Source organism: Bombina bombina, chromosome 12, assembly GCF_027579735.1.
Source record: "Bombina bombina isolate aBomBom1 chromosome 12, aBomBom1.pri, whole genome shotgun sequence".
Lineage (NCBI taxonomy): Eukaryota > Metazoa > Chordata > Amphibia > Anura > Bombinatoridae > Bombina > Bombina bombina.
In genome coordinates, this window is record NC_069510.1 from 12,722,188 (window position 1) to 12,738,749 (window position 16,562).

The window sequence follows — 16,562 nt, forward strand, 5'->3', positions numbered from 1 at the left end:
TACACACTGTATATACACACATATAAAAAATACACACATATATACAAACTGTATATATACACATATAAACAAATACACACATATATACACACTGTATATACACACATATAAACAAATACACACATATATACACACTGTATATACACATATATAAACAAATACACACATATATACACACTGTATATACACACATATAAACAAATACACACATATATACACACTGTATATACACACATATAAACAAATACACACATATATACACACTGTATATACACACATATAAACAAATACACACATATATACACACTGTATATACACACATATAAACAAATACACACATATATACACACTGTATATACACACATATAAACAAATACACACATATATACGCACTGTATATACACACATATAAACAAATACACACATATATACACACTGTATATACACACATATAAACAAATACACACATATATACACACATATAAACAAATACACTCATATATACACACTGTATATACACACATATAAACAAATACACACATATATACACACTGTATATACACACATATAAACAAATACACACATATATACACACTGTATATACACACATACTTAGATGTTAAAGCCCCTTGCTGCCTTTTTTTCGAACACCTGAGATCTCATATCTTTGAGCCCTTATAACTTTTTTTGTGCAATATTCTTTTGAATAATTTGCATTAGATAGTGTGTTATTATGAGTGTAACTGTACTTTCTAATGTATTTTTGTGGCACTTTTTATTTCCGCGAAACAGTTAGCCAGAGCTCTGAAGACGCACTAAACCGACGAATGTAACTTCAATTGCGTTCAAGCGTTGGAGTTTCCTTTTTTAACACAAAAAAACAATATTGCTCCACTTGTATTCTGGCCGTTGATGTTTAATGTCCCTTTAAAACTTACAGCTTATTGTGTGTTTAACAAATTAAATTAACAAATTTAACAGATTTTCTTCATTCACAGTTTAAAAAAATACAGTGCAGTATTAATCAACACATTTCTATAGTTATATTTAGCAAATATAAAATAACATGGAAATATTGTGGAATTGTGGCGTACTTTGTAACATGCAGTTAGACACATTTGGGTGCCTGTGATAAGGTTCTGTAGTGAAGTCACAGTAGTATATGAACTTATCATGCTCACACACTACAAGCAGTTGTATTCTTCAAGTCTGGCCGAGTTTTGATAAGCAAATATTGTCAGAGTCTGTTGCTTCCCCTTATTGGCTGTTACTTATTCAGATTTGACAAAAGTAATCAGATTGAAAAATCAGGGCGTGGGGAGAAGCCAAAGTGAACAAATATAGATGAAACTTGTATATGTTTATTATAGTTCATCTGCAAGCAGAGGGCAGAGCTTGTGTGGTACCCTACAGCCGAAACACTGAGGTATTGTAATGGGCTCAATAACCACAGCACTTATCTGGCAGCCAAGGGGTTAATTAGTTATAGGTATTATTGTAAAACGAAAACTCATAATGCATTTCAGAACTTAACCTATATTTAAATATGTATATATATGTATAGATTATATATTAATTAATATATATTATGTCTGTCAGCAAATGCAAAAAAAAATATAAATGTATTATATATATATATATATATTAAATTAATAATTATTAAATGAATATATATATTATGTCTGTCAGCAAATGCAAAAAAAATATAAATGTATTATATATATATATATATCTATATATATATATATATTAAATTAATAATTATTAAATGAATATATATATTATGTCTGTCAGCAAATGCAAAAAAAATATAAATGTATTATATATATATATATATCTATATATATATATATATTAAATTAATAATTATTAAATTAATATATATTATGTCTGTCAGCAAATGCAAAAAATATATAAATGTATTATATATATATATATATAAATATATATATCTATATATATATATTAAATTAATAATTATTAAATGAATATATATTATGTCTGTCAGCAAATGCAAAAAAAATAATAATAATGATAATAACAAATAGTAGCCTTGATTGTTGACAAATTGAGCTTTTTTTAACAGCTATAAAACTGATACAACATGTCTTAATTTTATGAAAGTATTTAGTATTTTTTACTAAACAAAAATATCATAATTGTGTATTTATTTGTGTTTATTTAAAGGGACACTGAACCCAAATCCTTTCGTGGTTCAGATAGAGCATGCAGTTTTAATCAACTTTCTAATTTGCTCCTATTATCAATTTTTCTTCGTTCTCTTGCTGTCTTTATTTGAAAAAGAAGGCATCTAAGCTTCTTTTTTTTGGTTCAGTACTTTGGACAGCAATTTTTTATTGGTGGATGAATTTATCCACCAATCAGCAAGAACAACCCAGGTTGTTCACCAAAAATGGGCCGGCATCTAAACTTACATTCTTGCATTTCAAAACAAGATACCAAGAGAATGAAGAAAATTTGATAATAGGAGTAAATTAGAGAGTTGCTTAAAATGTCATGCTCTATCTGAATCATGAAAGAAAAAACTTGGGTACAGTGTCCCTTTAAATGTAACCTGTGTTTGACACATGAGTATATACCCCTCCCCCCGCTATGAAGCTTAATTTGGGGCAAAATCCACAGTGACTATCTACAGCTTTGCCAGGGAGAGGGTCACACAGTGACAGCAATCTTCCCTTTACACGGGTTTGTTCCATATTTTGCCAAAACTAAAATGTGTTGTGAGTGGACAATGATTGCTTCAGTCTGTTATATTGCTGTCAAAACGAAGCACTTTTTATAGTATCTAAGCTGTATTGGATTACAATACATCTAATTGTAACATAGTAGAGCCACTAACTATCCTGTATTTGCAATATAACGTGGTGGTCTAATGAAGAACTATTTGGGGTAAAAAATTAGTTTTATAGGACAAAATTGTCCCCTTTCTTTTAAACACAATTTAGATTTATTTCTTTATGTGGCAAACATGCTGGGATGAAATATTTGTAAGAAAACCTCATAGTATCTTATTTAATTTCTTTTTTAGTTTTTTTTTTAATTAATATTTAAATGATTGCAAAAAAACAATTGAGAATCAGTATTAATAAAACAATGTTTTGTTTGCAGTACCAAGGAGTGGATTTAAATATAATTTAATGGAATGTTATATTCTTCAAAAAATATAAAAAATGTTTCTAGGGGTATCCGTTATTAATGCATCTCTCTTTTTTCTGTTATAAAGAATTCAGTTAATGATAGTAAATATATTTTTTGTCTTTTTAATTTAATGATTTGAATTAAATGCACAACTTTGCTGTGAATTAATTAAGGAAACAATTACAATAAAAGAAATTACAAATTAATATATATGAATTGCACTATATGTTTTTATGTATTGAGACATAGTTAATTTGTGGTGCTATATGTAAATATATTTATATACAGTATATATATATATATATATATATATATATATATACAGTGTATATATATATATGTATAGTTTATAAATATTTATATATTTCAATTACAGTAAAACAAATTACAAAATAAGATATATGAATTACTTTTTTAATCTATGTTTTTATGTAATGAGACATAGTTAATGTGTGTACCGTATATATATATATCACAATCCTGACTTATGAGTGTATATGTATACATTTAAACCAGGATTGTTACATTTCATGTCACTTATACTCTTGCATATGTCTTAAGACGTTTACTGAAATAGTTTGCGTTCAATTACATAAGCAACATGAAACCCCAAATTTGTCTTTTGTTATTCAGACAGACCAGACATTTTTAAGAAAGTTTCCATTTTACTTTTAGTATCAAATTTACTCCATTCTCATGGTATTTTATGCTACAAAAGGTCACGCTTGTACTATAAAACAAAAAATTACAAATAATAATGCAAATAATACCAAAACGTGCAAAAAATTGAATAAATATGTATTCAGTAGGGATAAATAAACCAATTTGAGCCAGTCTTTATCAGTGTCTTTTAATCAAATTGCTCAGGTGGTGTCCTCAAAGAAATAAAGATTACAGCATAGCGTACTTCTGTTATCTTATAGGGACACTCAAGTCAAAATGAGATAGAGCAGCAATTTTAAACAACTTTTCAATTTACTTCTATTAACAAAATACGCAGTCTTTTTATATTTACACTTTATTAATCATCAGCTCCTACTGAGCATGTGCAAGAAATCACACAATATATGTATATGCATTTGTGATTGGCTGATGGCTGTCACATGGTACGTATATGCATTTGTGATTGGCTGGTGGCTGTCACATGGTACGTATATGCATTTGTGATTGGCTGGTGGCTGTCACATGGTACGTATATGCATTTGTGATTGGCTGATGACTGTCACATGATACAGGAGGAGTGGAAATAGACATAACTTTGAAATTTGCCAGATAAAAAATCTGCTACTCAATTGAAGTTCAGACTAAGTGCTATTGTATTGTCTTGCAAACATGCACCTAGGTAGGTATTGTGCACGAGTCTGGTGCTCTATATGGCAGCAGTTTAGCAAGAATGCTTTTGAGCAGTGGCCAGCAGCAGTATTTGCACAATGTATAACATTGTTATACGCATTCTTGAAAAACTGTTGCCCTAAAGTTCTTCAGACACATACAGTCTCCTGAGCATACCTACCTGCTTTTCAACAAGGGATACCAAGAGAAAAAAGTAAATTTGATAATAGAAGTAAATTGGATGGTCTCTTAAAATTGTGTGCTCTGTCTGAATCGTTCATATTTTTGTGTCTTTTAAAGTTTTAATTAAAGGGATATGAAACCCATTTTTTTTTTCTTTCGTGATTCAGATAGAGCAGCAATTTTAAGCAACTTTCTAATTTACTCCTAATATCAATTTTTCTTCATTCTCTTGGTATCATTTGTTGAAGGAGCAGCAATGCACTACTGGTTGCTGACTGAACACATGGGTGAGCCAATGACAATCGGTATATATATATGCAGCAACCAATCAGCAGCTAGAACATAGGTTATTTGCTGCTCCTGAGCTTTCATAGATAAACCTTTCAGCAAAGGATAACAAGAGAAGGAAGCTAATTAAATAATATAAGTAAATTGGAAAGTTGTGTAAAATTGTATTCTCTATCTGAATCGTGAAAGAAAAATGTTGTGTTTCATCCCCCTTTAAGTGTCATTTTATTGGAAAACAACACAGAAATAAAGTATTTTGTGACATGTAGACCCCTCTATCCAGTCCATTAGAATATTTGTTTTCAAGTTGGATGATTTTATGTAAATCAGTTAAAGGTTTTGCCATTTCAACCGGTTCTCCCGGGCAAGTTACAAACAAAATACATCTGGTTTTCTTACAGTAAAATTAAACATAACAAATAGCTGTTTTTTTTTTTTTTTTTTTTTTATATTTTATTTCCAACAGAGAAAAAACACAAAAAACAAGAAAAAAGAGTACAATGGTACAGGTGTGTTACCTTTTGCGCCACGCAGGGCCCCATAACCTATAATTAACTTAAATATAGACAATTCAATCTTTGCTTGCAGATAATAAATCATAAATGTTGGAGTTTTTCCTTTTTTTTTAAACACAAAACCAGACGAGCAACAAAACAAGACAAAACAAAAACAACTCAAAACAAAACAAACAAAAAAAAAAAAAAAAGGAAACTCGTTCTCTCTCTCCCCTACACGCCCCTTTAGGTCCCGTCAGCACTGGAGTGGCCGCCTCATCACTGATTCAAGCCTCATCCCATATCCACACTGTCCTCCAACCAAATGCTTGGAAGGTGGCCTGCTAGAACTTGTGATTGAACATAAATGGAGTTTTTCAGTGGCCTGACCAGCGTCTTTTGAGTCTCCGCTGGGAAAGAAGTAATAAACAATTTCCAGTGTTTAATAAAAATAGCTAGTTGAGTATCTGCTGGGTTCTGTAGATTATACTGTTCAAATATAAAATGAGAAGTCAACTCACTCTTCAAAGATTTTATATTTGGGGCAGATTTGGCCTTCCATGTTTTTAGAATTAAGTTACGTCCGACCAATATGATCTGGTTAATCATTTTATAGTTTCTAGGCGGATGCTGAGACTTCACCAAGAAAAATATTTCTAATGGTGATATCTCATATTGTATTTTAAGCGTAGCTTTCATCCAATATATTATCTTGGCCCAAAATTGAGCTATTTTGGGGCATATCCAGAAACAATGCAGCATGTCCGCCTTAGTTGCACTACATCTAGAACAAGTGATCATTGAGTTGTACCATTTAGATAGCTTTGCCAGCGTTAAATACACCTTTAAGGCCACTTTGATCTGCGTTTCACGCCAAGTAGTCAGCACCCAACTTTTCTGAATTACCCTAAAGGCGTTCTTTACCATCTCAGCATCAATTTGTGGAAGAGATTTATCCCATAAAGATACTATATACTCTATTTGGGCTGAGGAAGGCTCAAGCATGAGAAGGGAATAAAATGGGGCAATAGAATAATCCCCTCTTTGAAAATTATTAATACTGCTTTGTACCTCACCAAGTGACCATTCTATCCCATAATAGTTTATCTTTAGTTCCTGAATAAAATGTCTTAACTGTAAGTAAGCATAGAACTCTTTATTCGATAATCCGAACAAATTACTCAATTCCCTGAAAGTAACTATCTCTTGATCCGAATTGAGAAGTTGTATCACATAACCGAGCCCTCTGTCTGCCCAGTCTCTAAAACCCTGATCTGTGATACCTGGAGAAAAATTGGGAAGCTGTTTTTTTTAATGCCAACTTTTATGCTAGAAAAATATAAATGGATGGAATAGCGCTATTACGTCTGTCATTGCAGGGTGAGGCCTAGTTTCTATTGAAGTTTGAAAGTTTGGAATCTCCATAGACTTTATTAATGGAGAACAATGTTTTTATCACCAGTTTCCATAATTTACCACATTATTGGAAACTAGGTCTTAGGCATAGTTTCCATTGAGGTGGTAAAGTTTGTAAACTGGTGATAACAATATTTAACTCCATTAAAGTCTATGGAGAATTTTTATGTTACCACCAGTTTTCAAACTAGACCCTAGTTGGCAATCAGACAATAAGCAGGTTTTATGATGGATTGAAATAATGTTGAGTATGAAAGCACATGACATGTCTCTCTTTTGCATTTTGGAGATCTTATCTAGTAGTGTTTTTAACGACCATTACCCCTGTTTGTATATTATCTGCTACCACATCTGCTGTGAGATCATTCAATGCAACCACTTCCATTTCAGCAAATTAGAACTTATGTCAAAGCATTTTAGCCTCTGTCTTGAACGTAAGATCTCTTGATGAATGTTTTTTCTTTGTATGGTATACACATGAGCCTCTCTTTTGCAGCCAATAGGTTAAGGATGTGGAAACTGGCAGTAATAATGAAAATAATAAAAATAATTATTGTTATGGCCTTACCTGTATTTGTAGCCCTTACCATCAAGTGCCTTATACAAAGTAAGGTGTGATAAGACTGTTCTGACCTTACCTGTATTTAGTGATGCACCAAAATGGAAATTTTGGACCGAAACCGAATCCGAAAATCCAGGATGCACTTTCCCGAAAACCGAAACGGATACCGAAAATGTCTTTTTGCAAATTATTATTTATTATTTTATTTTTTTAGTTTTTTTTTTTGCATAATTAGAGCCAATAAAAAAATCCCACACTTTTATTGAAAGTAACACACTAAAATTGGACAAAAATTTCTTAAAACAATAATATGCTACACAATAATTTTACCAAGAAAAAAAAAACTGGCAAACAATAATGCCATTTTCAGCAACCAAAATTTTGGTGCATCCCTACTTAAAACAATTATAAATATCAATATACTGTATTATTCTTCATTTAGTTCTATGTAACAGAATCATATTTAACAGGGTTTTCTTCTGTTAAGTGTGATCAGTCCACGGGTCATCATTACTTGTGGGATATTAACTGCTCCCCTACAGGAAGTGCAAGAGGATTCACCCAGCAGAGTTGCTATATAGCTCCTCCCCTCTACGTCACCCCCAGTCATTCTCTTGCACCCAACGACTAGATAGGATGTGTGAGAGGACTATGGTGATATATTTAGTTTTTATATCTTCAATCAAAAGTTTGTTATTTTATAATAGCACCGGAGTGTGTTATTCCTTCTCTGGTAGAATTTGAAGAAGAATCTACCTGAGTTTTTCTATGATTTTAGCCGGAGTAGTTAAGATCATATTGCTGTTTCTCGGCCATCTGAGGAGAGGTAAACTTCAGATCAGGGGACAGCAGGCAGATTAATCTGCAAAGAGGTATGTAGCAGTTTATTATTTTCTGACATGGAATTGATGAGAAAATCCTGCCATACCGTTATAATGTAAACTCAGCCTTGAATGCAGTAGATGTAGCTGATATCAGGCTGTCATGTATGTATATTTTACACTTCAGTTTTCTGGGAAATGGTACTTCTCTGGCTTTTAAACTGTATACATAGACTTAACCTATTTTGCAGGGACTTGCAATAGGTTTTAAATGACAATTAATTATTGAGGTAAAATGTTTTTTTGCTGGCATGTAAAAACGTTTTTTTCTCTGAGGTACTGGGTGAAAAAATGTTTTGGGCACTTTTTTTCCACTTGGCAATAGTTTTGATTTAAATTAGAGCAGTTCACTGATCCCTCTCACTGTTATGTGTGTGGGGGAGGGGCCATTTTGGTGCTTTCACTATGCATCAGAAAAACTCAGTCAGAGGTTCATTTTCTTCCTGCATGATCCGGTTCATCTCTACAGAGTTCAGGGATCTCAAGAGTCTTTTTTGAGGGAAGTAATCATACAGCAGAGCTGTGCTGATTGTATTGACTGTGATATAAAAAACGTTTATTTGTGTATTTTTTTTCTGCTGCCTGGGTTAGTTATCATTTGCTGAGGGGAACAATCCTTTGCTAAAACTGTATATTCTGACAAAGATTGATGCTATAACTTAATTATTTTATCTGTTATAATATTTTTCTGTGCTTCTTAAAGGCACAGTTCGTTTTCATATTATTTGTAAATTACTTTGAAAAGTATTTCCAAGTTGCTGTTTATTTGCTAGTGTGTTAAACATGTCTGATTCAGAGGAAGATATCTGTGCTATATGTGTTAATGCCAAAGTGGAGCCCAATAGAAATTTATGTACTAAATGTATTGATGCTACTTTAAAAAATAGTCAATCTGTACAAATTGAACATATTTCACCAAACAACGAGGGGAGAGTTATGCCGACTAACTCGCCTCACGTGTCAGTACCTGCATCTCCCGCTCAGGAGGTGCGTGATATTGTAGCGCCGAGTGCATCTGGGCGGCCATTACAAATCACATTACAAGATATGGCTACTGTTATGACTGAAGTTTTGGCTAAACTACCAGAACTAAGAGGTAAACGTGATCACTCTGGGATGAGAACAGAGTGCGCTGATAATGCAAGGGCCATGTCTGATACTGCGTCACAGTTTGCAGAACATGAAGACGGAGAGCTTCATTCTGTGGGTGACGGTTCTGATCCAAATAAACTGGACTCAGACATTTCAAATTTTAAATTTAAGCTTGAGAACCTCCGTGTGTTACTAGGGGAGGTATTAGCGGCTCTGAATGATTGTAACACAGTTGCAATCCCAGAAAAAATGTGTAGGTTGGATAAATATTTTGCGGTACCGACGAGTTCTGACGTTTTTCCTATACCTAAGAGACTTACTGACATTGTTACTAAGGAGTGGGATAGACCCGGTGTGCCTTTCTCACCCCCTCCTATATTCAGAAAAATGTTTCCAATAGACGCCGCCACACGGGACTTATGGCAAATGGTCCCTAAGGTGGAGGGAGCAGTTTCTACTTTAGCTAAGCGTACCACTATCCCAGTGGAGGATAGCTGTGCTTTTTCAGATCCAATGGATAAAAAATTAGAGGGTTACCTTAAGAAAATGTTTGTTCAACAAGGGTTTATATTGCAACCTCTTGCATGTATTGCGCCTGTCACGGCTGCAGCAGCATTTTGGTTTGAGTCTCTGGAAGAGACACTTCAATCATCCACACTAGATGACATCACACACAAACTTAAATTCCTTAAGTTAGCTAATTCATTTATTTCAGATGCCGTAGTACATTTAACTAAACTTGCGGCTAAAAATTCAGGATTCGCCATTCAGGCACGCAGAGCTCTGTGGCTAAAATCCTGGTCAGCTGATGTTACGTCTAAATCTAAATTGCTTAATATTCCTTTCAAAGGGCAGACCTTATTCGGGCCCGGCTTGAAAGAGATTATTGATGACATTACAGGAGGTAAAGGTCATGCCCTGCCTCAGGACAAGGCCAAAGCCAAGGCTAGACAGTCCAATTTTCGTTCCTTTCGTAATTTCAAAGCAGGAGCAGCATCAACTTCCTCTGCACCAAAACAGGAAGGAGCTGTTGCTCGCTACAGACAAGGCTGGAAACCTAACCAGTCCTGGAACAGGGGCAAACAGGCCAGAAAACCTGCTGCTGCCCCTAAGACAGCATGAATTGAGGGCCCCCGATCCGGGACCGGATCTAGTGGGGGGCAGACTTTCCCTCTTCGCCCAGGCTTGGGCAAGAGATGTTCAGGATCCCTGGGCGTTAGAGATCATATCTCAGGGATACCTTCTGGACTTCAAATCCTCTCCCCCAAGAGGGAGATTTCATCTGTCAAGGTTGTCAACAAACCTAACAAAGAAGGAAGCGTTTCTACGCTGCGTACAAGATCTTTTATTAATGGGAGTGATCCATCCAGTTCCGCGGTTGGAACAAGGACAAGGGTTTTACTCAAATCTGTTTGTAGTTCCCAAAAAAGAGGGAACCTTCAGGCCAATCTTGGATTTAAAGATCCTAAACAAATTCCTAAGAGTTCCATCGTTCAAGATGGAAACTATTCGAACAATTTTGCCCATGATCCAAGAGGGTCAGTACTTGACCACAGTGGATTTAAAGGATGCTTACCTTCACATACCGATTCACAGAAGTCATTACCGGTATCTAAGGTTTGCCTTTTTAGACAGGCATTACCAGTTTGTAGCTCTTCCATTCGGACTGGCTACGGCTCCAAGAATCTTCACAAAGGTTCTGGGCACTCTTCTGGCGGTACTAAGACCGCGAGGAATTTCAGTAGCTCCGTACTTAGACGACATACTGATACAAGCTTCAAGCTTTCAAACTGCCAAATCTCATACAGAGATAGTACTGGCATTTCTAAGGTCGCATGGATGGAAAGTGAACGAAGAGAAAAGTTCTCTCTTTCCACTCACAAGAGTTCCCTTCCTGGGGACTCTGATAGATTCTGTAGAAATGAAGATTTACCTGACAGAGGACAGGTTAACAAAACTTCAAAGTGCATGCCGTGTCCTTCATTCCATTCAAGAGACCAGAAATTCTCTTCTATGGTGGCTTTATCGGCCACATCTGTCCAGGGGAATGCCATTCAGCAGGCCAGACTGGTCAATTGTAACAACAGACGCCAGCCTACTAGGTTGGGGCGCTGTCTGGAATTCTCTGAAGGCTCAGGGACTATGGAATCAGGAGGAGAGTCTTCTTCCAATAAACATTCTGGAATTGAGAGCAGTCCTCAATGCTCTTCTGGCTTGGCCCCAGTTAGCAACTCGGGGGTTCATCAGGTTCCAGTCGGACAACATCACGACTGTAGCTTATATCAACCATCAGGGAGGGACAAGAAGCTCCCTAGCAATGATGGAAGTATCGAAGATAATTCGCTGGGCAGAGTCTCACTCTTGCCACCTGTCTGCAATCCACATCCCGGGAGTGGAGAACTGGGAGGCGGATTTCTTAAGTCGTCAGAACTTCATCCAGAGGTCTTTGCCCAAATACTTTGACGTTGGGGCAAACCAGAGATAGATCTCATGGCGTCTCGACAGAACGCCAAGCTTCTGCGCTACGGGTCCAGATCCAGGGATCCGGGAGCGGTCCTGATAGATGCCTTGACAGCACCATGGACCTTCAGGATGGCTCATGTGTTTCCACCTTTCCCGATGCTTCCTCGATTGATTGCCAGAATCAAACAGGAGAAAGCATCAGTGATTCTAATAGCGCCTGCATGGCCACGCAGGACTTGGTATACAGATCTGGTGGACATGTCATTCTGTCCACCTTGGTCGTTACCTCTGAAACAGGACCTTCTGATTCAGGGTCCTTTCAAACATCAAAATCTAACTTCTCTGAAGCTGACTGCTTGGAAATTGAACGCTTGATCTTATCAAAGCGTGGTTTTTCTGAGTCAGTTATTGATACCTTAATACAGGCTAGGAAGCCTGTTACCAGAAAGATTTACCATAAAATATGGCGTAAATACCTATATTGGTGCGAATCCAAAGGTTACTCTTGGAGTAAGGTTAGGATTCCTAGGATATTGTCTTTTCTACAAGAAGGTTTAGAAAAGGGGTTATCCGCTAGTTCCTTAAAGGGACAGATCTCAGCTCTGTCCATTCTGTTACACAAGCGTCTGTCAGAAGTTCCAGACGTTCAGGCTTTTTGTCAGGCTTTGGCCAGGATTAAACCTGTGTTTAAAGCTGTGGCTCCACCATGGAGTTTAAACCTTGTTCTTAACGTTTTACAGGGTGTTCCGTTTGAACCCCTTCATTCCATTGATATAAAGTTGTTATCTTGGAAAGTTCTATTTTTAATGGCTATTTCCTCGGCTCGAAGAGTCTCTGAGTTATCAGCCTTACATTGTGATTCTCCTTATTTGATTTTTCACTCGGATAAGGTAGTTCTGCGTACTAAGCCTGGGTTCTTACCTAAGGTAGTCACTAACAGGAATATCAATCAGGAGATTGTTGTTCCATCCTTGTGCCCAAATCCTTCTTCGAGGAAGGAACGTCTTTTGCACAATCTGGATGTAGTTCGTGCCCTTAAATTTTATTTACAGGCAACTAAAGATTTTCGACAAACGTCTTCCCTGTTTGTCGTTTACTCTGGTCAGAGGAGAGGTCAAAAAGCTTCTGCTACCTCTCTCTCTTTTTGGCTTCGTAGCATAATTCGTTTAGCTTATGAGACTACTGGACAGCAGCCTCCTGAAAGAATTACAGCTCATTCCACTAGAGCTGTGGCTTCCACTTGGGCCTTTAAGAATGAGGCCTCTGTTGAACAGATTTGCAAGGTTGCAACTTGGTCTTCGCTTCATACTTTTTCCAAATTTTACAAATTTGACACTTTTGCTTCCTCGGAGGCTATTTTTGGGAGAAAGGTTCTTCAGGCAGTGGTTCCTTCTGTATAAAGAGCCTGCCTATCCCTCCCGTCATCCGTGTACTTTTGCTTTGGAATTGGTATCCCACAAGTAATGATGACCCGTGGACTGATCACACTTAACAGAAGAAAACATAATTTATGCTTACCTGATAAATTCCTTTCTTCTGTAGTGTGATCAGTCCACGGCCCGCCCTGTTTTTTAAGGCAGGTAAATATTTTTTAAATTATACTCCAGTCACCACTACACCCTTGGCTTCTCCTTTCTCGTTGGTCCTTGGTCGAATGACTGGAGGTGACGTAGAGGGGAGGAGCTATATAGCAACTCTGCTGGGTGAATCCTCTTGCACTTCCTGTAGGGGAGCAGTTAATATCCCACAAGTAATGATGACCCGTGGACTGATCACACTACAGAAGAAAGGAATTTATCAGGTAAGCATAAATTATGTGTTTTTTTTTTACCAATTATAGTCCTAGAAAACTCATTATATGCAGAACAGTAAGTCAAGTAATAAACTTAAACAGCAGCATCAAATTTGAAACATGCTACACAATAATTTTACCGAAAATAACAGGCTAAAAAAACGAAAACCGAAATAGCCAAAAATGCAATTTTCGGCCGAAAATTTCTGCGGCCAAAATTTCGGTGCATCCCTACCTGTATTTGTAACCCTTACCATCAAGTGCCTTATACAAAGTAAGGTGTGATAAGACTGTTCTGGCCTTACCTGTATTTGTAGCCCTTACCATCAAGTGCCTTATACAAAGTAAGGTGTGATAAGACTGTTCTGGCCTTACCTGTATTTGTAGCCCTTACCATCAAGTGCCTTATACAAAGTAAGGTGTGATAAGACTGTTCTGGCCTTACCTGTATTTGTAGCCCTTACCATCAAGTGCCTTATACAAAGTAAGGTGTGATAAGACTGTTCTGGCCTTACCTGTATTTGTAGCCCTTACCATCAAGTGCCTTATACAAAGTAAGGTGTGATAAGACTGTTCTGGCCTTACCTGTATTTGTAGCCCTTACCATCAAGTGCCTTATACAAAGTAAGGTGTGATAAGACTGTTCTGGTCTTACCTGTATTTGTAGCCCTTACCATCAAGTGCCTTATACAAAGTAAGGTGTGATAAGACTGTACTGGCCTTACCTGTATTTGTAGCTCTTACCATCAAGTGCCTTATACAAAGTAAGGTGTGATAAGAGTACTGTTCTGGCCTTACCTGTATTTGTAGCCCTTACCATCAAGTGCCTTATACAAAGTAAGGTGTGATAAGACTGTTCTGACCTTACCTGTATTTGTAGCTCTTACCATCAAGTGCCTTATACAAAGTAAGGTGTGATAAGACTGTTCTGGGCTTACCTGTATTTGTAGCCCTTACCATCAAGTGCCTTATACAAAGTAAGGTGTGATAAGACTGTTCTGGCCTTACCTGTATTTGTAGCCCTTACCATCAAGTGCCTTATACAAAGTAAGGTGTGATAAGACTGTTCTGGCCTTACCTGTATTTGTAGCTCTTACCATCAAGTGCCTTATACAAAGTAAGGTGTGATAAGACTGTTCTGGCCTTACCTGTATTTGTAGCCCTTACCATCAAGTGCCTTATACAAAGTAAGGTGTGATAAGACTGTTCTGGCCTTACCTGTATTTGTAGCCCTTACCATCAAGTGCCTTATGCAAAGTAAGGTGTGATAAGACTGTTCTGACCCTACCTGTATTTGTAGCTCTTACCATCAAGTGCCTTATACAAAGTAAGGTGTGATAAAACTGTTCTGGCCTTACCTGTATTTGTAGCCCTTACCATCAAGTGCCTTATACAAAGTAAGGTGTGATAAGACTGTTCTGGCCTTACCTGTATTTGTAGCCCTTACCATCAAGTGCCTTATACAAAGTAAGGTGTGATAAGACTGTTCTGGCCTTACCTGTATTTGTAGCCCTTACCATCAAGTGCCTTATACAAAGTAAGGTGTGATAAGACTGTTCTGGCCTTACCTGTATTTGTAGCCCTTACCATCAAGTGCCTTATACAAAGTAAGGTGTGATAAGACTGTTCTGGCCTTACCTGTATTTGTAGCCCTTACCATCAAGTGCCTTATACAAAGTAAGGTGTGATAAGACTGTTCTGGCCTTACCTGTATTTGTAGCCCTTACCATCAAGTGCCTTATACAAAGTAAGGTGTGATAAGACTGTTCTGGCCTTACCTGTATTTGTAGCTCTTACCATCAAGTGCCTTATACAAAGTAAGGTGTGATAAGACTGTTCTGACCTTACCTGTATTTGTAGCCCTTACCATCAAGTGCCTTATACAAAGTAAGGTGTGATAAGACTGTTCTGGCCTTACCTGTATTTGTAGCTCTTACCATCAAGTGCCTTATACAAAGTAAGGTGTGATAAGACTGTTCTGGCCTTACCTGTATTTGTAGCTCTTACCATAAAGTGCCTTATACAAAGTAAGGTGTGATAAGACTGTTCTGGCCTTACCTGTATTTGTAGCTCTTACCATCAAGTGCCTTATACAAAGTAAGGTATGATAAGACTGTTCTGGCCTTACCTGTATTTGTAGCCCTTACCATCAAGTGCCTTATACAAAGTAAGGTGTGATAAGACTGTTCTGGCCTTACCTGTATTTGTAGCTCTTACCATCAAGTGCCTTATACAAAGTAAGGTGTGATAAGACTGTTCTGACCTTACCTGTATTTGTAGCCCTTACCATCAAGTGCCTTATACAAAGTAAGGTGTGATAAGACTGTTCTGGCCTTACCTGTATTTGTAGCTCTTACCATCAAGTGCCTTATACAAAGTAAGGTGTGATAAGACTGTTCTGGCCTTACCTGTATTTGTAGCTCTTACCATAAAGTGCCTTATACAAAGTAAGGTGTGATAAGACTGTTCTGGCCTTACCTGTATTTGTAGCTCTTACCATCAAGTGCCTTATACAAAGTAAGGTATGATAAGACTGTTCTGGCCTTACCTGTATTTGTAGCCCTTACCATCAAGTGCCTTATACAAAGTAAGGTGTGATAAGACTGTTCTGACCTTACCTGTATTTGTAGCCCTTACCATCAAGTGCCTTATACAAAGTAAGGTATGATAAGACTGTTCTGGCCTTACCTGTATTTGTAGCCCTTACCATCAAGTGCCTTATACAAAGTAAGGTGTGATAAGACTGTTCTGGCCTTACCTGTATTTGTAGCCCTTACCATCAAGTGACTTATACAAAGTAAGGTGTGATAAGACTGTTCTGGCCTTACCTGTATTTGTAGCCCTTACCATCAAGTGCCTTATACAAAGTAAGGTGTGATAAGACTGTTCTGGCCTTACCT

The 16,562-nt window shown here is 36.7% G+C and overlaps 1 protein-coding gene across 1 annotated transcript in view; it reads left to right on the forward strand.

Annotated features, from left to right (window-relative positions):
• The first annotated feature begins 1,393 nt into the window (after positions 1-1,393).
• Positions 1,394-16,562, forward strand: part of GFI1B (growth factor independent 1B transcriptional repressor) — a 49,712-nt gene continuing 34,543 nt past the window's right edge. Inside the window, exon 1 of the mRNA XM_053695414.1 lies at positions 1,394-1,426. The gene's annotated coding sequence lies outside the window, so the exon portion shown is untranslated. The remainder of the gene's footprint in view (positions 1,427-16,562) is intronic.